Source organism: Poeciliopsis prolifica, unplaced genomic scaffold, assembly GCF_027474105.1.
Source record: "Poeciliopsis prolifica strain line A6 unplaced genomic scaffold, Auburn_PproV2 SCAFFOLD017, whole genome shotgun sequence".
NCBI classification, from domain to species: Eukaryota; Metazoa; Chordata; class Actinopteri; order Cyprinodontiformes; family Poeciliidae; genus Poeciliopsis; species Poeciliopsis prolifica.
The window spans coordinates 5546396-5569530 of NW_026562392.1; the positions used below are offsets into that span (position 1 = coordinate 5546396).

Genomic DNA, 23135 nt, shown 5'->3' on the forward strand with positions numbered 1-23135 from the left:
GCGATCCACTTGTGCATTATCAGCACTCTCACGCTGCTCTCGCTCAAACCGAGAGGCAAGCTCGCAAGTTTATTCACGAGGTTTTGTTTTTATTTTTAAATGAACTCAAAAACGTGTTGCACGTTTGAACAGATCAGCCACCAGCAAGGACCTCGGTGTCAAGTATAAATTTCACACAAAGCACAGTCTTTCTTTTCTTTTTCTTTTTTTTCCCCCAACCTTTCTTTTTTTCAGAGACGGAATATCAAAAAAACGACATAAAAAAAATTTGAAATGTGTTTTAAATTACCGGTGGACGTCGACATGATTGTTCCCTGCACACACACACACGCATTCGCAGACAGCACTTCCTTTTTCGTTTCCCCCTCCCTCCTTTTGCGTAATCTGCAGAACAATCACACCAAAGCCACACATCACAGTGACAGAGATGCACCTCCTCTCTACCTCTCCGTATCGATCTCCCATCCAATCTAAATGACCCTGTTAACCATTCCCTTAGCCCACCCCGCCTCTCTTCTTTACAACTCCTCACTGCTTTGAGCCCTACTTAGCACTAAACCCCCCCACGCTGTCGCCTCCCAGCCCCTCCACCCAACCACCGCCCCACCCTTCTTGCTTTAAAATGGCCCGGTGTGAAATAACTCACATCACCACAAGAGGGATGAGGTCATTAGAACATGTGACGCCCTCTTGAAACAGCAAGCATGATTGAAAAATCAATTTTGATGCCTGTTTTTTTTTTTTTTTCCACGCCTTCTCTCCGCTCCTCTCTCTTTCCGTCGTTGCCTCAGCAAACCTTTACATTTACATCACGGGAACTCCGACTTGAGACGCATTAAACTGTTAGAGCGGCAGTCCCTGCACACTTCAAACATCCACTACTTCACTTATTTATTATTTTTGAGTGTGTAAGAAAGGAAATTGGAAGTGGGCTCTGCAGTGCGCACAAGAGTGCCTGGCGAAAGTGTGCATCACGCACCTTGAACTTTTTCTGCGTTTTTTTTGTCTCGCTTCCAGTGCAAACTGCGCCGCGTTTCATCGCGATTGAATACAGGGCCAACTCACAGTGCCAGAGTCATGGTCAAATGGAAGGTAATGGGTCTTAGGCATGAATGGGATGGGAAAAAAATATTTCCACTGAAGCCACATTGACGGTCACAGGTCTAACGTTGTCATCTGTACCATTCATGTTACTTTGTCATGATACACAGACTTAAAAATATGGAGAAAAAGAAAAAAATCTAGGGGATTTTGGAACTTCTGTATGCAGAGAATATACAGATACACCTCTGTAGAGTTAAAACAGAGTTTCCATAAGGCTTTCCGCCCAGGGCGGCATGGTATCGGGGATGGTAGGCCGGCCAGCAAATGAGGCTGCAGTTGATACCTGAATTTCAAACTTATTTGAAAAATAAGTGATTATTATTTTTTTTACATATTTAAACAAACGTCTAAGCTGTTCTACACTGACTATAGAGTCCTTAAAACAAAGTTTGAGATTAGTGTTTTATTTGTGAAAACTGCCTTTCGGTTGTTTTTTTTGTTTGTTTTGTTTTATTTATTTTTTTTTGCTTGTTTAGCATTTTCAGGTCTCCATTAAAAGCACAGTGAAACCAATGTTTCAAACCTTTTTTCATGTCAGGTCTTGTAACGTGACAAAGCCTGATATGAAGAGATGGATGCAAACAGTTTTGCAAGGAAGCGTACCTGATGATACATTACCAGACGCCCTATTCCTCTTGGTAATGTTTCAATCTGGTTCATCACATCAGGCTTGACGTGGCTGCGGTCTTCTGTGGGAGCGCCGGTGGCTCTGAGTGATTTTGTGAGTTTTTGTGATCTTTTTCTCGACAGATCACTCCGGGTTTGCTCCTCTGCTAACCTCACGTCTCCCATCCATTAAACCGGAGCCGTTTTTGAAGCATGTTCTTATTAAACGGCACCTGTGTTCATTTTTTGGTTGGAACGTTTTTCACGTTGCGAAAATATTTTTTTAATAAAAGAGGAAAAAGAAACCCTCCACCCCACACACACACGCACACACACACACACACACACACCCAAGGACAGGGTCTCCCCATGGCGAGAAAGACGGGAGCAGAGGAAGAAAAATGTCAGAGAGAAAAAGAAGTGGTGTGTGTGTGTGTTTTCCTTCTTTCTCCTCTCTACCAGCCGTCAACCTTGTTGAGTTCAGTGTAACTTTCATTAGAGAAGGAGATTTAGTGCACTTGAAAAGACAGATGAAAGAGTTAGAGGCTAATTATCAGGAAATTGAAAAAAGATAGATGTACTGCAGCGACTACAATTAGTGAAGCACAGAATATCAAAGACTTATCAAGAGCAAGTGAAAAAGGCTGCCTTGAAGAGCAAGCACAATTAAGGCATCTGCAGCCCATGTGAAGCGAGAGAGTGGAGGAGGAACGAAAATATGGCGGCGTGAATAGAGCAGCTTCGGAAAAAAAATGAAAAAATAAAGAAAATCCGGCAAGCGACATTAACTCCCATCGTGTGACACGATGGTGGCGTAGTGCTGCTTATCTCTGCTGCTTCGTGGGTCACAAATGGGTCACTTCGGGGCTCGCCGTGCGCACGCGTCAGGGTGCAACGTTGAGCTCCAGACACGCGAAGCTTTCAAGTATGAAATACTGAAAAATGATTTGAAACGTTTGAAAGCGTCGGTGCGTCTGCACAGAAATTGTAGTCCGATTGTTAAATAGTTTCAGAAATGGGGAAAGAAAAAAACACTTCCAGAAAACCGCAAAACAGCCGAAACGCCGAGTTCCTTTAAAGGAAGACTAAACCTTTCGACCCACTATCACCGAAACATTGACCGACATATCTGATATGTACTGATGATTTTGATGCTGGCATCCAGCAATATGTAATATTTGTTACTGGTTTTACAATTGATGTCTGTATGACATTTTTATGATGATTTTTTAAATGTTCTTATGATGTAAAGCACTTTAAACCGTCTTGTTGCTGAAATGTCCTGCACAAATAAACTTGACTGATTGAAAATGGTATCAAGATGAGCTGACATACACTGGAACTCAACAAGCTCTTTTTATTGTTTTCACAAACTATCGGGTAATTTTGTGATCAGATGTTCCGGTCCAGCTCGCTTGCATCAGCTCTTTTTGTGTGAGCCTGACCTGTTGGCCTGTTTGGATGTTTTCGCAAATAAAATAAATGTTTCCATGAATCTCGATCCGTTTTAAATAGTGTATTTTTTGTGGTAGATTTATTAAGTTGACCTTTGATCAATGAAGGATTTCAATTTGAAGCAACGACAAAAAAAAAAAAAAAAGAAAAAAATGGCAGGTTTTGTACCGTTAGCGGCTAACCATTAGCCATTTTCTTGCAGCGATAGCAGACTGCTTGTATCTCATCTGTCACCCTGACAACATTAATCTTTGTCTAGAACGCGCAAATTTTTCCTCAAAAGTGATTTTCTCCCTGGGTTCTTTCGTGTTTTTGTAACTTAGCATTGCTAGCGAGCGGTCTGCATTGGCCATTTCTGTCAACACAGCCAGGAAGCTTCCTTCTTTCCTTCCTTCCTTCCTTCCTTCGTTCAGAACAAGAGCTACAAACATCAACACAGAACGTGAAGCATTAAAGCACTCTTCCTCATATTATAAACTTTTGTTGGTATACAATCTATAAAAAGAACACTAGAAAGTCAGTGATTTATTTTTGACAGGTAAAAATATGTATTTGTATAAAATATTTGGGATTTTAATGTATGTACTATAAGTAAATCTGAATCCATCTATAAGATTTTATACACACATTACTTATATCCGCATATATATATATATATATATATAATATATATATATATATAATATATATATATATATAATATATATATACATATAAATATATATATATATATATATTTTTTTTTTTTTTTTGTGCAGACTGCAATATAGCAAGCAGCATTTTATTGACACATTGGACAATTAACTATTGGAAGTTAAGTGTAATATCACCTGCAACTCACAGTTGACAGAACAGAAACCTGGATTTTATTCCAACATCGCCCACAAATTGTTATCCGTCTAATAAATCCCCCCTGCTCTCCTCGACGTTTTTGACGGCATTCAGAGTTTTGTCTAATAATTTCCCTCTGAGAAACACAGACGTTCCCCACTCTGTTTTTTTTTTTTTTTTTTTTTTTTCATTTTTGGCTGATTGAAGTGGAGCAGCTCTGTTTTCTTAATGACCGGCGTTTTGGGGCATCTCACCACGCATTCCTTCAATGATTGTGACTCCTCAATATGTGAGAGATGCTTCGGGGTCTGCGCTCTTTCCAGACAGGCTTTTACACAAACTGCACGGCGGAGGCCTCGCCAAATCTACCATCTGTTGGATCTCTCTCTTTCTTCTTCCTCTCTCCCCTTTCCATATATTTTCTTTTGTCTGTCTGTTGCTTTATTTTTTTCTCTCCCCCCCTTCCCCTCTCCTTCTCTCTCCTTTATTACAAAACTCAGACTGTTTAGAAAACAGAAGCTTTATGCTGTTTTAGAACAGAGAGCTCAGTTAAGGCAAGTCGTCAATTTGTTTTCTGCTTTTCTCCAGTCGTTGCTGAGCGTTTGTTAGCACAGATCTTCAGGGATGCCACAGTCTTTAGTCAGAGGACCGGGTTTTTGGGGGGGGCGGGGGGGATTTTCATTAGTAGAATGATATAAAACATGACAAAACAGCATCTCTGTGAAGCCGGGTGTTAGACTGGTCTATTCTCCGCGGGACTGATATGTAGGGCAAGAGAGGAGCAGCAGAGAGAGAAGAAGAAGAAGAAGAAAGAAAAACATAGTGGCTGGATCTCAAGCTGGGAGCTAGGGGGCGCTCTAGCACGTGTCACGGTGTGGACATGCCCCGGCTCAAGTGCCTACACGTGAGGTCTCTATAAGCCCTGAAATCTATTAGAAGAGCCAGAAGAAGAAGAAGAAACCCAGCATGTAGAGCGAATCTTTTTAAAATATTCCCATGCAAATCGGGCAAAAAGGAGGAGGAAGGGAAAAAAAAACAAACCCGCAAACCGCAGAGCTACTATCAAAAAGCCACAGTGTGTGTTTTTATGCGAACCAGCAGCGAGAGAGAGAACTCACATTCACACCCGCGCATACTGGGAGATGAGATGAGATACTGGGAGGTGGTGGTGTCTCTTTGACTGTTGCGCCTGAGGCTCTAGCACATGGGAATGAGGAGGGGTGGGGGTAAAACAAATGCTAATGTCTCGCAGCCAACAAGCACACATGTCGAACATGGCGGGAGCGGGGCGGAGATTGGCATCTGTCTGTTAGCACTGTACTCCACAGTACAGTGGAGTGGGGTTTTTTATAGGCTTATTGTTCCATTTGCCTTACAAGTTCTCATACTGAGGTGCCAGGAAATTAATTACTCTCTTTGGGAAATTTCTCTCTCTTTCTCTCTCCTTCTATGGGGCTGAATACGCTTTTGTATTGTATCAATTGAGGAAGCAGAAGAACAAGAAGAAGAAGAAGGAAAAATACATGAAGCGCCTGAAAAACACTAGAATATTGGCAGATATTCGTTAGCCGAAGAAACTGGGTGCACTTTTTTAGTGTCGAGTGATCAGACAAATTTCTCATCTCCCAGCTGCCATTGTTTTCCAGCCTGAAAGAGTCAGAACAAATAGGGGAGAAAAAAAAAAGGCAAAACAAAACAATGATCAGTATATCATTGAGTGACAGCACAATCCTTTCCTGGCTTGGAAAATAAGGATTTGGATTTTTTTTTCTTTTTCTTTCCCCTGCAAAAAAATAAAATAAAAAAAAAATCAAAATGCCTTCGCAGGCGTGCATTCATGCACGCATTAACATCCAGCATGCATGACAAACCGGAGCCTCTATCTGCTGCCTGCTGATTCGTTCCCAGCCACCTGATCTCCATCTGAATTGACAGCTGTAATGCTGACTCTTTTCATCCGCGCTAACGGCTACAAAAACAGCCAATAACGGCGGACATGGAGCACGTCGCTGATGCCTTTAGTCCTCTTGAGTGTGTGTGTGTGTGTGTGTGTGTGGTGTGTGTGTGTGTGTGTGTGTGTGTGTCATTCACTCACTGCAGACAGGGTTACAAGTCACCCTGTATTTTTAACTCATCTGAAGCAGAACTGTAATCTTGCCTATTGAACCTTCAAATTGTTGGATGTTACCCGGCACAAAATTGGAGGAGAAAAAAACACAGACACACACACACGACACGCTGCTTATTGTCACCTCTCCTGCCTCTGTCAAACCTGTGTTTGCTTCTCTCCCACCCTTTTCATTCTACCCACCACTTTCTGCTGATTATTTTTCTTCTTCTTCTTCCCCGTCTTTTCCTGAATGTCTGTTTGACTCAAGGCGTGATGGGAAGAAGTTTTGCACAACACAGATGGGGGGCAGGGGGGTAATAATAACGCAGTTTACTCACACAGACAAAGTAATAGAAATCACACCCACAAGAAACGCAATATCTCTGCGTGAAGCTGTGCTTTAATTGTCTCTTAACAAAAAAAAAAACAGTAAAAACTCTCCGGTTTCTGGTGCGTTTTTATTTCTGTTTGCTTTTACTGTCCAAAGATCCCACCCACTATCTTTTTTTAAATTTTTTATCTCCAGGCGTGGTGTTATTGTGGAGGTTGCCGGTCGGAGTCGGTGTGCGCCGGTCTTCGGGTCAGAGATTAGCCTCCACGTTCCTTCACCAGCTCAGTTCATGAACGCGGGAAGTGGCAGGGCGTAAATGGAGGGGATTAGCGTGGGAGAGAGTCTCCAAACAGATCCCACACCCGCCTTTGGTTTCGCTTCCTTACAGCACATCCCTCCCTCGTGCACTGAATGGTATGGCCCTCTATGCGTGTGTGAGTTTTGCGGCTCTGCCCTGTCAGGCTTTTGGTAGAGTCTGGCCCAGGAGGAATGCTAACTCACAGAGCTAGTGCCTGTCACAGTGTCTCCACCTGCAGTCAAACACGCACACACACACACACACACACACACACACACACACACACACACACACACACACACACACACACACACACACACACACACACACACACACACAGTGCTTGTCACTGCTCCTCCACACCAAGCTGGTAATTAAACTCCTACTGATTTATTGAGTGACACCAACAAATCCCAACCCGGCTCTTTTATGACAACCATACCTCCTCGGGCAACAGTCACCATCTCTTCCCCCACCCCTTGTTTTTATGTATTTTTTTAACGTCATGTTCAAATGAGGCCCGAGGGCAGGGAAATACGTCAAGGATCTTTCTTGGAAGCACATAAGTTGCAAAAGCAAGCGCCTCGGCTGTGCATGCTGAAGAGAAAAGGATCAACTTCACTGTGCAACAAGTAAACTTTTTATCACAGTGTGCCCAAAAACCTTTGACGTGTGTCGCTGAGATTTTATGTTTGACCAACAAGAGTCATTTTGTGAAGGATTTATGATTTTGGTCATTCTTTTTTCTTTTCTTCTGAAGACTGAAAATTGCCCTTGTATCCACTCAAAGACCACTAAACGCAGGGAGGCTTTAAAAAGCCGCCGGAATGAGGAAATTGACAAGATTAAAGCATATTGATGTGTTTGAAGGGCCTATCAAAAGCCTAGACGTTTGTTGAGACTTCCAGTTTGACAGCACTTGAGCTATTTATCAAACAAAACTGCACAACAAAAATAGATGTAATTGCAGCATGAAGTAGTTTTACAAACAATACAATACAACCACACTGGATGCATGTCCGACTTTATATCGATGTGTCACCTGAAGTGAATCGAAGTTTTGAGTTATAACAGGACGGAATGAGAAAAAGTTCAAAAGGGATGCAAGCCTCTGCAAGGTGCTGTGCTAACTGTGAGCATTCCTCACTCTTGCCCCTCAGCTTCAAGTCACAAGATTGAGATGTGGACGTCCACGTTATCAATGAAGTCTATTATGAGGCCCAGCGTGCTCAGCCACCCCTCCCCAAACACGTCCTGCAGCAACTATAATTAGCCGTTCCCTGTGACACGAAAGCCTTCGGGGGGCGTCGGGCTGACCGTTCGCGATGACACTGTGGAATGCATCACCTTTGTAATTACAATCAGAGAACTTTGTAATCCATTGTCGCAGCTGAAAATCTGAATCTGCAGGATTCTCCCAAGTCAGTTCCCTTCCCCACGGCACGGGGTTCTCGTTGCCAAACCACAGGCAAGACTCTTGATTGTTACTAAGTCCGATAGTTTAACCTCCATCAGTCACAGAGAATTAGCAGGAGTGAAGGGAAGTGAGGGACTGCTGGTGTATCTGGTAGCAGCTCTAAGACGATACTTAGGTGGGATGAGAGCCCACCCAGGCCCCCGGCTCCTTGGCAGCTGCCAATCACGGGGCGCCCTGAAGTCCAATCAATATCAGTAGGCATCACGTCAACCCGATCCTCCTCAGAAGAAAGCACGTCGCCATTTATTTTGTGAGAAGAAGGAGAGATTTCCGTGGCTGGGGGAGGGATGATGAGAAGTAAATGTCAAAATGAATCCCGTCCCTCACCGACCCGTTCTTTGTTTTCTTTCATGCCGGTTATCTCTGAAGTGTATAGAATGTTGTGGAGAAAGTTGTGCAGAGAGAGAGTTAGCTGGCGCTCGTCAGGCGGGGCGGGGCTGCGAGCGCTCCACCTGTGGTGGTATAGGTGTGTCACAGGGTGGTGGAAAAGAGGGTGGGCGGCAGTAGAAGGTGGGGTGCGGGGTTGAGAGCAGGATTTGCGCTGACAGCTCGGCACATGGATGGGGGCTGCCGGTTCCCTGATGACAGCATACTAAATGCCTACCTGAGGTGCTACAGATGGAGGAGTCAAATGCAGAGGATCCTTTACAAGGCATTTTGGAAGGCGCCGTTAATATTTCATCAAAACTGCATTTACACACGCAAACAAACAAAAAAGGAAGTCTGTCGCCTTAATCCACCCTGCAGTCTCTCACTCACTCGTGCTGTTCTGCACTTCTGATCCGCTCTTCCTTCGCTCCTCCTTTGTCTTTGTTGCTTCACCCAGCAGCCTTAGTTTGCCCTGCATTAGCATTTGCACGCTTTACTTTTTGTTTCACAGGAGCAAATAGGTTAAACCATGTTTAGTGATGACATACCTGACGAGTGGTTACGAGCGTTTATTCATTGTAGCCGGTTTCTAATTCCGCAGGAAATCCCCCAATGAATACATGTGCGTTTTAGCTCATGTTTGGCCTATTACAGTGTGCCCTGTTTTAATGTGATATGCACAAATTGAATTCTAAGGCCAAAATGTGCAGCTTTGTTCTTTTGTGCGATGCAGAGCACCACAAAGACGGAGTCAATATGAATTGGTATAATCCAAACATTTGCCCATCAATGTTCGATCAGATATCGTAGGGAAATGCAGCTGCCTTACTTATCTCTGAATGTGCAATCTGAAAAATGTACATCACTGTTTTCATTGTGGAAAATATAACAGCAGATAGAAGCAGTACTTCAAGCATTTACTTCTTTTTGCAAAGTAGCTTTAAAGTTGTTTAAGTCCGTCTTTAGCAGCCTTCTGTTTAGAGGATAAGTAACAGTAAAGACTTTAAGAGCCGTGTTTCGTCATTTGAGCAGTTCAACTCATCGACTTTTCAAAGCACCTCAAGGTATTCAGGATCTTTAAACATGTCGTCACCAGAACTGAGTTCATTACTTGTGTACAAAATCAAATAGAATGAATTTGTATATTAAAAAAGTACAGATCAAAAGAGATATTAATCTTCTAACAGTATTTGTATCCAACTTCAAGCTGAAACCGCCTGCAGACACATTGGGCTCAGTCCCAGTTCTAGGCTTCAACAGACCATAATAATCCTCTTCCTTTTCTTGATTTTAAACATTTTTTAAAGTCTAACTTCAACTGTATAATGCTACAGACTCCAGCCTGCCGTCTTTAAAAAGCGATGAAGTCCAGATGGTGGAGCTGTTTTGTATGTACAAAACTTGCATACAGTCACTTCAGTTCCTTGAAGACCCCAATTAAGTTCCAGTAATATGAAGCAGTTCTTTTTAGCATGACTTTTTGTATCTCTACTATTGCTGTGAAGGAATTTTGATCACCTCTTTTCACTGCTTCCATGAAACCAGATTCAGGAAAAGCTGCAGTCAGATGAGATGGCCTCACATTTAGCTTGCAATGCTTGAAGACTTCATGGTCAAATTAGTGACAGGCAGGTGCCCGGGCTTCGTGTTTCCAAAGAGTTCACGTTCCGAAAATATAATTTCACGTTGCAGCTTGCCAAAGAAAGCATCGGCGTTGCAACATTTGACCACAATTCCACAAAGGGCTATTTTGCTGTTTATAACAGGTCCGGACTGCTTTTCATAAGCTCTTGTTCAAAATCCTAAAAACCTGTACTGGATTAATCTGTACTACACAGAGATTTTCTGTGTTTATTTGGCATTACGACCTACTTAGAATTTTGTCGGAACTCAGAAAGGAGGGCCCGCCCAGGGCACCATTAAAGCAAGAAAAAGAAAATGAACAAAGATACAAACCTGATGTATATTTATTGTGGGAAATGTGTCAACTGACTGTGGTGATCACAGGTGTGTTGTTTCACATCCTTTAGAGCAAACTGTTGATCATTTCTTCTTTTGGATCAGAATTAAAAAGGCCAGAGGGCCAAGAAACATGACAATGTTGGTGATATAGAAATAAAAAAGGCTCATAGACTCCAGACCTCACAGCCCTGAAGAACAAATGGAGTTTGGAAAGTTGATTGATGGGAGAATGAAAGGATGGAAATCACCTCTGATTCAGGTACAAAATATACAACAACCAAAAAAGTAGATTTTGCAAAAATGATTGTCATTATTTTTTAAATTTTGTCATTAAAAGCACAAATAAAATTAAATTATAAAAATAAATGACTTTATCAAAACTATGTGTAAAATACAAGCACAGCAATTTCTGAAAATTCCAATCTTAGTTTCCCTCTGAAAGTAAAACATACATTCTTGTAATAAGCAAAGAGAAAATATCGCTTGGCTGAAACGTTCGGCTCGAGCTTGAGAATCTGACTTAAGTTGCTAAAACGAAACACCTCAGACTCGACACATTTATTCCCTATAAGCTTGAAACGTTCGCTCGACTTGAACTCCTGGTTTGAGACTGGAGTCTTCACAGTTTTTATTTCATGTAATGGCGTGAGAAGAAAGCCGATATATCAGCCGCAAACTGCAACTGCTGCACAAGTTTTTGACTTTGAATTTCATGTTAGGTGTAACTTCAAATAAATGTCTCTCCAACTGCAAGATGTATTAAATGGCTTTGGATAAATTAGGAAACAGTAAGTAATAGTAAAAAACATTTGCTGTCACTGTCTCAGTGCTGAACGTCCATTTTGTCAAATTCAGGATGCCACTCTTAACCAAGACCAAATTCCATTTGAAATTTCTTCCCCTTTTTGAAGCCACGTTGGCTTTATTTTGTTTGGTGGTCTTCACTGAGCATGTTTGTTTAACATAACCCGACTGCAAACGGAGGCGAGAAGTCAGTGGCGTCTCAACTGCGGCGCATAATGGATTTCTTAAACAAATTCAACTCAGGTCATAGATCCTGGATCGATCGCCTTTGGGTAATCGAAAGCTACCGAAAGTATTTATCGAGGCCGTCTGTGACTGCAGACACGAAGGGTGCGCGGGTGTGGAGCTGTCGCTTTGGCGTGTTAGCAAAAGGCCCGGACTGTTTGGGCTGAGAGGTCTTCCAAAGTCCGCAAACCTGGATCGTATGTTCAGCGTCTGTAAATATTAATATTGCAGTGTTATGAACAACAAACCATTCCAGACCGCATATTTCAAACACTTAGGGGCTGGCCCGCCCGTTCAGAAAAGAGAACCAGATTGATAACGTGATGGAAAAACTTGAAAGCTTTTCACGCAGCCAGGAAAGTAAAGACACATAAAGTATAATGCCAACACACACACAAACACACACACACACGCCCTGCATACCCTCTCAGAGTACCACATGGCACAGTGGTAGATCAACATGTGACGGTGAGAGATAGCAGCAGCTTGCCGTCTTCGCCGGGAGCAGCCATTAAATAAACATGTCAAGTTGTGCGCGTTTTAATGATGATCAGCCGAGCCCTGTGAAGCGTCAGCCAAAAAGGATCGACACAGTGCAAACTCCCCAGACCTCGTCTCTCTGATTCTCTCCCTCCACTCCTGCCTCTCATCCACACTTCCCTTCACGCTGACAAGAGATGGAAAGAAAGACAGAACAAGAGGCAGGAGCCCCCCAAAACCCCCAAAACCCTCCTTTTGATTCTGGGTTTTTGTTGAGGGGGGGAGACGTTGTTTGTGTGATGATTTTTCATTCGAAAAGAAAACAAGAAAACATCAGTCAAAGCGAGCGCTTTTGTGAGGGATTCTATCCCCAGAAGTGTGCGCCTTAGTTAGCTAGGAGTTTGACATGAGAGTGAGTAATGGCCCGGCTGGTAAACGCTCTGTTTGTGTGTTTACTAGCATCGCGCGCCCTCAGGTGGGGCGTCGCCCCCCCCCCCCGTCTCGCGCGCTCCTTTTCTTTACTTCCGTCTCGGCTTTGAAGAGCTGCTTCTCGGCGTCGGATTAAAGTTTGTTTGTTTTCCGTTTAGCTAGCGAGCGAGGCCTGCCGTTTCTCCCCTCCTTCCTCCGCTCCAAGTCGTCGTCTTCTGGAAAACACTAAGCGCGCCGCGCACGGCAAAAGAAAAAAAACCAAACAAATTCGCAAGCAAACACCCCCCCCCCCAACACCCCACTTCCCACTTTTGCACGCGCGCGTCAGAAGGAGCGTGGAGTGCTGAGGCTGCATATGTAAATGCTGAGAGATTGTCAAGTGTCTGGGTGTGCATACATCAGGGTAATCAAGCCAGCGCTGATGGGGAAGCGCTCGCTCCAGGAGCAGATCCGCAGTACTGGCAAGTCACGCAGCCATCACTGAACCGCTGCCAGTAATGTGTTTGAGAGGTTACTGGAGGAGGGGGGTGGATGGCGTGTGTGTGTGTGTGTGTGTGTGTGTGTGTGTGTGTGTGTGTGTGTGTGTGTGTGTGTGTGTGTGTGTGTGTGTGTGTGTGTGTGTGTGCGAGCGAGCGCGTGTGTTTTTGTGTTTACCCACACACCCGTCTGCAAGTCCCCCTGCCGTCTATTTTGTATCGCGGGAGCGTGCGTTCCTGTGCGTGCGCGTGTTAATGCGGAACCTCGGCGACAGAGGAGCTGATCGAGAGTGTGAAGGTGAAGCCAATCTGCCCGCAGTGGCGTTGGAGTTGCGGGTGGAGTGCTGCTGAGTTTTAATCTGATTTTTAAAAAATGAAAAGTAAATAAATAAATACATTTTTTTTAAAGCTCCCTGTGGATAAAAAAAGATGGCCTCACTTCACCTTTTCTTTGCAGGGCGACTAAGTCCAAACCACAACAACCATTCTGCTGCTTTTCAAATAAATCATATCAAAAAGGTTATGTATTTTTTATTTTATTATTTTTTTATAGATCAAGTAGTACCTGACTATCAAACTGACTCCATCCTATTCAATGTTTGTGCTTTCTCAAGTTCACCCAAATACAAATGTTTATGGTGGGAGCACTTTCAACTTTGTCGTTAAGAAAAAGAAGTGCCACAAGGTCCACTGATGGTTGAGCAACAAGGTCATACCTGTGCCTTCAGGGAAACATTCGCACCAACCCTGGTTAATCCACTTCAGTCAAACTAGCTTTTTTTTCATCATCAAAGTTCGGCTTGTTTAAGAAAGGTGTGAATGTGCAATCGAACCATAAAAGCAAACTCTACAAATCTAGGTTTTGGTTCAGTTGAAGTGAACTCCGGCGCTGTGCAAATGCATGTATTAATGCCGAACGGAGCAGAGACGACTCTAAAAGCAGGGAGTTGACTATAACCCAGGGCATTCTGGGTAAGTACAACCAAACCAAACATGGTAGTGGGAGAAATGGCCTTTTTAGGTCAAAATAGAAATCCTACAGCCACTAAAATCTTACACCGTTGCATTTTGTTTACATGTCGTGAAGGAGGAAGGTTTTTTTTTTGTTTTGCTCAATGTCTTCTCTAGATGTTTTGAAGTCGTTTCCGTCAGCGGTTCTTGGTGCAGCGTCGCCACAGGCAAGAAGCGGACCCGGTCCGTTCGATAAGAGTGCAGTGGGAAAACGAACCGCTGAAAACAAACATTTGCTGAAAACGTAGCAAATGTTGCAAATTTGGTCCCTGGTGGAACCGATTCTACCGGACAATCGCAGCTTCAGACCTGAAGTTCATAATATCGTTCATCAGATGAATTTCGCAGCAGTGGATTAGTACTTTGTGACACGGCAGAATAACCTCTGCTGCCCTCAGTACCCCAAAATCCAAAGCTAAACCGGCAGACTGCTGCACAGCTTTCTGCCACAAACTGTCGCTAATGTTGAGCATGGTTGTACATTGCGTGCTGGAAGAACTCCGTCTCGTTTGGCTGAATCCAATTTAGTATCAAATGAAATGATTCTACATAAGTTTTAAAAGAAGGTTCTTTGATTGACTGACAATAGCATTCTGATTTCCCTTGGTGGAAGAGTTAGCAGCTGTTTTGTAGCGTCTTTCATCGTGCAGCAGAGTCTCTTATGCGCATGGTTCATGTGGTGAAAGGGAACACAACGAGCTGTTCTTTACCAAATCTAAAATAGATCTTCTCACTTGCCCAAATAAATTTGCCAGATGAGGCAAAACAATACAGACAGAGAGTAAAATTCTCACAAGATTGCTTAAAGACAGTCTGGTGGTGCAACGACGGAGCAAGTCACCAGAAGTTGCTGCGTTTTTCTGGATTAAAGGTACAAATTTCCTAAAAAAAATACAAAATAAAATCAAAAGTAGCAGGTGACCTTTGGATGTACAAAAGAATGTGACGTGCATCCAAATGTAAGCCAACATTGTTTCTGATTCATCAGATTTATGTTTGACCCATAACCACGGCAAAACAAAATTTGAATAATTTTTCAGTGTCAAAAATAATCAAATTAACAGAAACAAAACAACCAATCATAAGTGCCACAATCTCAAATTATAACATGCACTCATTAAAAACATGCACAGACATGAACATGACTGTCAGGCATCTTTTAACCATTTGTTGTCTCATCCCAAAGAAAAGATTCGGTGAAGATTAGGACCTTTAGTTCAAAATAGTGGCCTGTGAAAAAGTCTCTTTCCAAACTGTGTATGATGGGTCAGATTCTTTGAGTCAAAACCTCCAGTGCACTCCTGCTCCAACGAGACTAAACCGAGCGCTTAAGAAATGCAGCTGTTTATGTGTGTGTGTTTAACATACAGATATCCTTAGCAGCTCCTCGTTTGTGTGCTGCGACTGCTGCAGGCAGCTTGCACTTTCAAATACGCCGGTTTTTATAAGTTTGAAACGTTTTTTTTGTGTCTTAACATGCGTTTTCCATGTAAACTCTTCATTTTGCAGGAGAGGAACCAAAGCTGTCAAAACATGTTGAGAAGAAAAAGGGTAGTGATTCTTCCTTTAAATGTTGTGAAGACAAGTGTAAGGTTTTAGCTTCAGGCTACATGTCATACTCTCGACTGTAGTTAGGAGTGTTCTCCCACAAACCAATACGATCCTACAACGCACTGTGAGCTGCATGCATTTCTTTGCTTATCTGTATTAACTCGTGACAGCACATTCTCCCAGGTTTTCTGCTGTAATTTAAGCCAGAGATCCTTTCTGTGTTATACTGCTTTGACCTTTTATTTTTTTTAGCCACATAATACTATTCCACTCAGCAGGATCCCTTTATTCACACCAGTCTGTCATGCCCTGTTCTCCTATTGTATGGCGCCAGTCGGGTTCCTTAGCCTGGCAGGAGCGTTGGCACGTCTGATCAGCTAAACAGATTCCCCAGTAGGCCTCGCTCTTCCCCGCGGAGCAACCCCGAAGTTGGGGAGGACTGCTAACCTTGCGCTGCGGCGTCTCGCCGCCGCGTCCTCTATGAACGACACGGCTTTATCCGTCTCTCACGGGATCTCTCGGCTGTGCCTTCTCTCTTCTCCCTCTGCACCCGTGTGATGTTCTCGCTGCCCCCTTTTTCTCACCTCCCCTTCCCTCCTTCTTTGTGCACACATGTGCGATAGACAGAATATCAGGATTACAGTATGAGCTGACACAGTGACACGGTGTTAATCGTCGGAGTCGTGTTTGTTTCCGCCCAGAAACTGTCACCCTCTAATAACGAGCCCCCCAAAACCCCAACACAATTGGCGCTGGAATGGCAGGAGTGGCACAATAGGCACAAAAACCCGGCAATCTTGTCAACATACACAAATGGAAGGAAGCCACACTCATCCCCTTTTCTCTTGTTGTCATCGAGTGCACATGCGTAACCCTTCACGTCTTCTTCCTGAGTCTTGTCAGCAGAGGTCTACAATTAATTTCTGTAATTGCTCCTTCTATACACACAGAAACACACATCCAGCACAACTCCACCCCTCCTTTTCAGCATCCTTCGAGTTTGGCACCACAGTCTTGTTGTTTTACCGTAACTAACACCGTTCATGCACATACATAAATCACGTGTAACGTGGAGGGGGGGAAAAAAGCACAGGTTGCACATGCTCTGTTCAAGCGCCCACGGTTGCTTCACTTCTTCAAAGGAAACACGGTAATAAACACTCTCAAATTTGACACAGACCGTTCCAATCAGACGTTTACTGACTGCTGACTCGTCATTGGTGGGCTCATGCAGACGACGGACAGCTTCGGTTATATTTAAAAGACAGGAATGAGGTCGCACAACTTTGAAGCTGTTGATGGTTGTGTCAGGTTGTGTGGCCTGACACAAAGAACACGTGAAAAGTTCTCCCGTTCGCTAGACTTAAGTGCGTTTGATCCTGAGCAGATCAATCTACGTCGTAAATCCAGGACAGAAGTTAAGCAACTCCTCAAACAACAGAGGAGACGGCGCCGCTTCGCAAAAATCCCCAGGAATCCCCCAAATCATCATCTTCTAATCCAAACAAATGTTTTACCTTTTAATAAAATGAGCATTGTTCTCCAGACTCCCCGAGTCTCCATTTGTTTGAGGTTAAGTCAGCAACAGGCAAACCTCCCTTCCCCCCCGAACCCCCCCCCCCCCACCCCCCCAAAAAAAAACAACAAAAAAAACGCAGCTCTGCTATGTTTCAGAACTTGTCAGATAGAAAAAAAGAAAGAATCCACGATTCGGTCTTCGGCATGCTAAAATAAACTCATCAAATTGTGATGAGTTGGGAATAGGAGCGTTGTTGTCCTGACTGGGCGCGATTGGGCGAGAAGCCGGGAACGACTCGGTCTACCCTCGACCCGTGGAATTACAGGACAGACATGCTCTTTCTTCTCGTCTCTAAGCTTCGAAATAATGATATTCTAGACCTAAATTAAAAAGATTTTCCCAGAAACGGGACTACTCAGTTAAGCACAGCTCTACTTCAAAGTGAATTTTTTAATTATCAGTTCTTTTAAAGGTCACTGTAGTTTCGATTGAGGTTTTCATACCTTCTGAAAGAGGACACTATTGCACATCGTCTTTCAGAAACAGGAAGATGTGCGTGTTTACTTTTTTTTTTTCAGAAGTCTTTTCACAAAAACCTTTCACTTTCGGTCAGTGGTAAGTCTGAATGGTACATTAAAAAAAAACCTTCATAACTGAAGGCGAGCATCATTACAACAGTGAAAGGGTCTAATGTCTGTGTGTGTGTGTGTGTGTGTGTGTGTGTGTGTGTGTGTGTGTGTGTGTGTGTGTGTGTGTGTGTGTGTGTGTGTGTGTGTGTGTGTGTGTGTGTGTGTGTGTGTTCCTGTGTTTGTATTTGTGCTTTGATAGCAGCACACCAGCGCTGCTGCCGTAGGGAAAGTATGTGCAGAGCGGCAGCTGCAAAAAAAAAAAAAAAAAAAAAAAAACAGACCCTCCCAAACCCGAGCTGACGTGAAGTGACAGCTTTGCATATCTCTCACTGGCAGTGACGGCTGACAGATGGATAGCACTCATACACCTCAGGAAAAAAAGACACGGAGAGCAGGGAGGAGGGGAACGCGAGGAGGCCAGAGAAGGAACGAGAGAGAGAGAGAAAGAAAGACACAGAGAGAAAGAAAGCCCCCAGGATGATTCGCCTGCATTGCTCTCTGTTCAGAGGGCCGGCGTTTGATTGAGTGCTACAGAGAATAATAAACCCTCCACTACCCGGTGCAGTGCCAGTCTTTCTCTCCTTCCTTATCTCTCGCTTCTCCTCCGCCCACCCTCACTCTCTCTCTCTTACCCTTCTCCTCACTTAATTCCCTTTTCATTGTGGCCCCTCTTTTGCTCCCGCTCCTTTATTCTAAGGCTCCCATTCCCCGGGCCCCGTCTTCAGCACCTCACAGACTATCTTTATGTTTTCTCTCTCTGCTCTCTCCTTTTCAGCTGTCTGCTATCAGCCTCTATCTGCCATCCCGGTGTATTTGTCTGTCTCTATCTGAGGTGTGAGAGACAAGGGTAAGAGGTCCCTGTCAAACAAACCAACAGCACTCACTCACAGCTATTCCCCTGTGGATCTGACTGTGTATCTGGATCTTTACGGCGCTCTCTGTTGCCACAACTGCTGATACGCCGGCGCGCATTCGTGTGAGCGCGCGAACGCGCGCGGCAGCTTTCGCCGCAGCAGGGGGAACATGTGATCGGCAAACAAGCTGAAGGAAAAAACATCAAACGCAAGTAAACAATCGCTGTGCTCCGATGTGGCTCTGTGAGGACGACTGAACTCTTATGCAACAAAATTACCTCATCTGAAGAAGGTGGCGGCACAATCACATAACCCCCCTATTAGAGACAAACAAGGTGAATTTTTGTCTTCCTTTGGATATTAAAAAGCGAAGCCGCTTCCAAATATTGAAGCGGTCTTAATCTTGAGTGGAATGTGAGAGATTGGTGGATTTATCCTACATGAGAAAGTAAGAATAAGCCTGGCACACGTTTTTGGACCAAACATACGGGACGACGCAACAGCCTTGATGAACAGCCCACAGTACCAGGGGATAACCACAAAAATGTGAAACCAAAATGTAAAAGACAATGTAGGGAGTGTAAAGAGACAACACTGTAGGCATTTTCACACCTGATAGTTTGGTAGACTTGGTTCGATTGAGGACCAAACTTTTCTTTTTTAACACTTTTCTTTTGTCCAATGAGTTATTTCTTCCAATAGCACAAGACTTGTGTTTTTCTTTTGGTTGGATTTAAACAGAATGCCCTGCACTAAATACTACTTCCTGCTTCTAGAGCTTCGGTCTGCTTGATGTTTGAACCGGGCCAGAGTTCACTTCAACCAAACCGAGACTTTTAGGCAGGCCAGATTTCACTTTTTTTGGTCCCCATCAGAGTTCGATTGTGCTTCCTCACCTCCTCAACCTTGTCTGATTTTCTAGGCAAATAGTGCAGGAGTTTGTTTGAAGCAGACTAAACAGGGCTGGTGTGAATGCATCCTCAGTTACACAAGCATAGCAGGAACCTCCTCAGCTATGCTTAGTGAAAGGGTTACCGACAACATGTGAATGATTTATAAGCCCTGGAAAAATATTCCAACATTCAAATTACAAATGTGGAAATAATGCAAATTTTTGGCAATACCACAGAACATCCAGCCATTCGTCATATGAGAGAATAAGCACTGGACATTGTTTTGAACAAGGCATCGATCTACGCGACTTTCTAAAAACAGTTAAAAATATTAAGGTATCTCACAAAAATGTAAATCTCCATTTAGGGGAATAACATAATCCTGAAGCGTAAGATCTTGCAATACTAAAGCTCTGGCATGCGTCTCTTCAAACTGATGACTGTGTCGCAAACACATCTGGTTGCAGTCACACAGATGACCTTGTCTGGTGAAGGAAGTGTTAATGCCTCATTCAAACCTCCCCTGGCTATTTGCATCGTCACGTGCAAATCAAAATTTTGAAAATTCTTTCTTTGTACATGCAGTGGCTAATTTGAGTCTGCCGTCCACCTGCACTTGACGGACTGTTTACGAGATTTTTTTCTGATCTGACACTGAAGCCCGGCTAGCTCAGTTGGTAGAGCATGAGACTTTTAATCTCAGGGTCGTGGGTTCAAGTCCCATGTTGGGCGCTTTTAATGTGATGTCCTTAATGGGTTAAGGTGGCCCACTACATCTTGAAATGTGTCCTCTGCCATCAGTTGTTTAAACACTTGCTGTTATGTTTACATTCAATTGATAAAGGTCTACATATGCACACAGCTGTTCTGTCAAAAACATTAGAAGTGTTTTGTTGTACGACTATAGTATAAGCTAGGAAATCAACTTTGTTTGCATTGTCACGTGCAAATAAAAGTCTTTTCATCAGGCCTGGCTAGCTCAGTTGGTAGAGCATGAGACTCTTAATCTCAGCGTCGTGGGTTCGAGCCCCACGTTGGGCGTTTCACAGATCATTTACTTTACATTCTTGATGGTGACTGTTTATCAGTGCTTGATGAATTGTATAAATCCATCAACTTTCTTGAAACACATTGTTATGGTCAAATGCTATTGATATAGGTCAACATGTACTCATAGCCCTTTGGCCAAACGTGTCTCAGTGTTTTGTTGTTGTACTTCAATACATTGAAAAAGCCCTCAAGATGAGGCCCAGTGCCTTTGTACCTTCTAATGGTACATCAACACAGGACAGGATGGCCGAGCGGTTGAAGGCGCCAGACCCAAGGCTTTATACCTTACTTCCTGAAGAGATTTCTGTTCTCCTGATGTAGGTGTGAGTTCAAATCCCACTCCTGACATGCACTTGATCTCTAGAGCAAATTTCCTGATGTGAATAGTCTTTCTTTGTACATGCAGTGGCTAATTTGCCTTCCACCTGCACTAGACTGTCCTCGAGACTCCTTTCTGATCAGCCAATATTTTATAGACTGCTGAAGCCCAGCTAGCTCAGTTGGTAGAGCATGAGACTTTTAATCTCAGGGTCGTGGGTTCAAGTCCCACGTTGGGCGCTTCTAATGTGATGTCCTTAATGGGTTGAGGTGGCCTACTACATCTTGAAATGTGTCTTCTGCCATCGGTGGTTGTGATTCAAGCAGTCTTGTTTTAACACTTGCCGTTATTTTTACATTCAATTGATAAAGGTCTACATATGCACACAGCTGTTCTGTCAAAAACATTAGAAGTGTTTTGTTGTACGACTATAGTATAAGCTAGGAAATCAACTTTGTTTGCATTGTGACATGCAAATAAAAGTCTGTTCATCAAGCCTGGCTAGCTCAGTTGGTAGAGCATGAGACTCTTAATCTCAGGGTCGTGGGTTCGAGCCCCACGTTGGGCGTTTCACAAATCACTGCATTGTGGATGGTGACTGTTTACCAGTGCTTGACAAAATGTATGAATCTATCAACATTGTTGAAACACATTGTTATAATCGAATGCTATTGATAGAGGTCAATATGTACTCATAGCCCTTTGGCCAAACGTGTCTCAGTGTTTTGTTGTTGTACTTCAATACATTGAAAAAGCCCTCAAGATGAGGCCCAGTGCCTTTGTACCTTCTAATGGTACATCAACACAGGACAGGATGGCCGAGCGGTTGAAGGCGCCAGACCCAAGGCTTTATACCTCACCTCCTGGAGAGGTTTCTGGTCTCCTGATGGAGGCGTGGGCTTGAATCCCACTCCTGACAATAATTATGCATTTGATCTCCAGAGCAAATTTCCTGATGTGAATATTCTTTCTTTGTACATGCAGTGGCTAATTTGATTCTGCCTTCCACCTGCACTTGATGAACTGTTTATGTGATTCTTTTCTGGTCTGACACCACGAATCCCACAAGGCGTTACTTTGGTCATCTGTACCAGATCTCTGCTGGGAAATCTCATGTGATCACGCCATGTGTGCCCAACTACCACAAATCAACCTCAGCTGCCACAGCACAATCAACTCTTCGATCACTTTCTCAATACTCCCATGCCTTGCATGAGTGAATGCCGTCAGCTCCAATTAGGTATTAACCCCTGCAGTCAAACATATATTGAAACGCAACTATGTTGTTTGAGATCTGGTTTTAGTTTTAGTCTTGCAAGGAACTTTATGTTAGCTTTACCAGGTAAGGAACAGATTCAAGGACAGCTGCATAGAAATCCAGAAGATAGGTTTGACATGACTCAACACATCTTACATGTGTGGAAGTTGTAGAAGTTGGAAGGGAAGATGCATGTGGGCATGAAGAGTATGAAGGAATCGAAGGGTTTGGCATTGTCATTTCCTTAATGTTGATGTTCACAGCAGAGCAGAGACGCGAAATGATCATCCCTGTTTTATGGTGCCCATACACACCTTAAATGTCACCGTTTATTCTCTCCCTGTCTGCCTTATACATACACACAGGCACACACAAACACATTGGTTCAGTTCCGCTCTATTTTCCATTTCCTCCATGAGGGTTAATCTGTGGATGTGTTCCAGTGCCCTCCTCTTTGTCTCTTCCCCCATTCTCCTCCTCCTCTTCTTCTTCTTCTCTCTCATCCCTTCATCCCCTGGGCCTGTAGATGGCCTGTTTCCCTGCATCTCAACATTGAAGGGGGAAGCTAAGAGGCGAACTCTCGGCTCGGCCGGATGGCTGGAGTGGAACTGAAAGATGTTTACTAAATAGCCCCCATGTCCCCGTGCCTGGCATTTAGTAGTCAGGACTCCGTTCGGCTGTTACGGCAAAAATACGAGGGAGAAACGACTAATAACGCACTTTGGTGTCATGCACAGTGCCTTCTGTCGGTTTCGACCGTTTTAATAAGTCATTTCAATTAAAGTGTTCGGCCTTGCAACACGCTTTTGTCAGGGGAAACACTACAGCATCATTTTGCACTAACTGTAACACCTTGCTTCACATTCAATTAGACATAAATTCACACAGGATGCCGCTCTGGAAAAAAAAAGCAAAAAAAAAAAAAAACAGCACCTCCTAGTTGCTGAGACGGAACGCAGTTGCTCTCACTTTTTTTTCTTCTTCTTGTTTTTATATTTCATAAGAAAAGCTTTTGCGTGGTAGCAGCTCGTTAAATTATACAATTACTTGGCTGGAGGACTCGCAGACCCTGGCAAGGTGTTCAAACACCTTAA

At 43.6% G+C, this 23135-nt stretch overlaps 4 non-coding genes across 4 annotated transcripts; all 4 read left to right on the top strand.

Moving 5' to 3' along the window:
• Nucleotides 1-20073: 20073 nt before the first annotated feature.
• Nucleotides 20074-20146, top strand: trnak-uuu (transfer RNA lysine (anticodon UUU)). The gene has a single exon. It is a non-coding gene; the product is annotated as a tRNA-Lys (tRNA).
• Nucleotides 20147-20382: 236 nt separating this feature from the next.
• trnak-cuu (transfer RNA lysine (anticodon CUU)) lies at nucleotides 20383-20455 on the top strand. Its single transcript has one exon. It is a non-coding gene; the product is annotated as a tRNA-Lys (tRNA).
• A 494-nt stretch (nucleotides 20456-20949) lies between these two features.
• On the top strand, nucleotides 20950-21022 carry trnak-uuu (transfer RNA lysine (anticodon UUU)). Its single transcript has one exon. It is a non-coding gene; the product is annotated as a tRNA-Lys (tRNA).
• A 256-nt stretch (nucleotides 21023-21278) lies between these two features.
• On the top strand, nucleotides 21279-21351 carry trnak-cuu (transfer RNA lysine (anticodon CUU)). The gene has a single exon. It is a non-coding gene; the product is annotated as a tRNA-Lys (tRNA).
• The last annotated feature ends 1784 nt before the right edge of the window (nucleotides 21352-23135 follow it).